Raw genomic sequence first — 2,500 nt, 5'->3', positions numbered from 1 at the left:
TCGAACTCGACCCAAAGGTATATTGTGTCACATTACTGCCTCTTAGTCTTGCATAATTTGTAGAATATTGAAGGATTGGAAATTAAAATATCTGAGTATGACATTTCTATTTAATGTGTTTTACTTATTCCGCATTACTGATGACTCCTTACATAAAAATGTATATCATGCAAAAAATTATATTGATGAAAAAAAAAACACTAATGAAAAATAAAGTTTAAAATCATAATCAGTAATGTTTATCATATCATATTTCTCACATCTATACCATTAAGGTAAAAGAAAAGATATTGCAAGGTTATTTTCAAACACTATAAACTGTAAAAACTTTTCGATCTATATTGATTTAGCGATTGGTTTGATTAGTATGAAAACTATTGTAATCGAAAATGGCTTATTATGAATATTAAGTAGAGGATTCGCATATTGTTAATTTGTAGTCATATGTTCTGGCGCTGTTCATGCTATTTGCAATCATTACCATTGTCACTAAGAGTAAAACATTTTTTTTTTTAATGATCCGCATGAAATCTTTCGTTCATAGTGACTCTGCAAATTCGCAAACATATATAATAAATGGAACAAGATATCGTTTTTTTTCTATTTTCAGGGATAAATACAAGAATAGTGAAATTTAGAACAGCAATTTTAAAATGACAGCATATCTTATTATTCATCAGGGCGTGTGCGGGCGTGTGTCTGTGCGGGCGTGTGTAAATGTTTAAATATAGTCAATGATAATCATGGTCACAACACTACGAAAATATTATCATTAATATAACCTATATCACCTTTTTTATACATGAATTTTATTGATCTAAATTTAGCTTTACCTTAATAATCAATTCAAAACTTAGAGCTTCTTGCATAATACTCAGTGCCGACGTGTTTACACAATGTCATCAGTACTATACTTAATAAAGAGTGCATCAGGCTCCAATAACGCCAAGAAGGTTGCAAACAAAATTTTCCAAAAATAAAAAATGAAAGTAAATAAGTAAAATAAAATAGACAATAAACCAAACAAAGACAGAAAATAATAATAATGATAATAAAATAACGAAATATTTGTATAATTTCTCTGTTGTCTTTTTCTTTCTTTCTCTCTTCTTCCCTCCTCCCTCCTTTCCCCATTCCTCCTTCCCTCCTGCCTCCTTCATTTCCTCCCTCCCTTCCTCCTTTCCCCTCTCTGAATTAAGTATTCCATAGGTTTCCTCGGGTCGTTTTCCCCCCACTCATATGACGTGACCTGAGGCCTTCAAAGTGGACTGCGGACTAGATGGAGAGAAAGACTAAAGGCACTGTCACACTAGCACTTTTTCCGTCAATTTTATTTAACATAAATACAAACATTCTCGAATATAGCTCTTGGTTTGACTATGCTTGGCTGAAGAAGTTAACGGAAAGGTTTTCAGACGGAAACGATCATTATCGTCTGTCTGGAAAATCGACAATTCGCTCAAAAATGGAGAAAAATTCTGAAAATTGTCAATAACAGATTACGGAAAAAGTACTAGTGTGACAGCACCTTATGCGAACGCCTCGTGCAGTGTTTCTCAATCTTTTCTGTTCTGTTGCCCACCACCAATATGTAATGATGATCTCTATATCCCCGTTCAGTCATCTTTCAGATTCAGTTATTACTAGTTATGAATAGTGTAATGGTGCCAACAGCTGTGGGATAAGAAGTCTACATATAAAGATTCCACTGTACTGATATGGGAGAGATAGTTATATGTAGGGACTGTACGTGAGACAAAACCCAATTCAATTCGGTCACATTTTTCATATTGCTCCATAGAAGATAAAAAATCATATAGACGTGTGTGTATGTGTATATGTATGCATACGTATATATATATTAGATGTATGAAAATATATAACATACATAATGTATTTAGACATATAACGTATATTAAGAGAGAGAGAGAGAGAGAGAGAGAGAAAGGTACATAGATAGATATGTATATGGACCTATAACACATCCGTATACGCACACATATATAGAGATAGATATATACATACATACATAGACACATTGATATGTGTATTTATATAACATATGTATAGTTAAATAAATGTATAGATAGCTATGAATATATGCATGTATGCATGTATATGGATATAGATATAGACAAATAAGCAATTTAAATGCAGTTTAAAGGAAGAACGTATATGTATGAATATAAATGTTTCTTTTCTGTTGTATGACCATATTCCCCGTGAGTTAGAGAGAGAGAGAAAAAAAGAGAGAGAAAGAGAAAGAGAGAGGAAGAGAGAAAGAAAGAGAAAGAGAGAGAGAGAGAGAGCAACCATGCATTGTCACTTAAACAACCAATCATAATTTTTATTACATTCTCAAACAAACAACTGATCTCTTATCATATCTCTACGAAAAATTTCGATGACTTTCGACCACAACCAATAACTAAACAGGTAGACAACATAAGAGAAATGACTAGAGTTGATATTTCTGAATGAATGTCTATGTAAATAATGC

The sequence above is a fragment of the Penaeus vannamei genome, chromosome 8 (assembly GCF_042767895.1).
Source record: "Penaeus vannamei isolate JL-2024 chromosome 8, ASM4276789v1, whole genome shotgun sequence".
Lineage (NCBI taxonomy): Eukaryota > Metazoa > Arthropoda > Malacostraca > Decapoda > Penaeidae > Penaeus > Penaeus vannamei.
The sequence above is the reverse complement of the archived record's forward strand: the minus strand, read 5'-3'. Positions refer to the sequence as shown.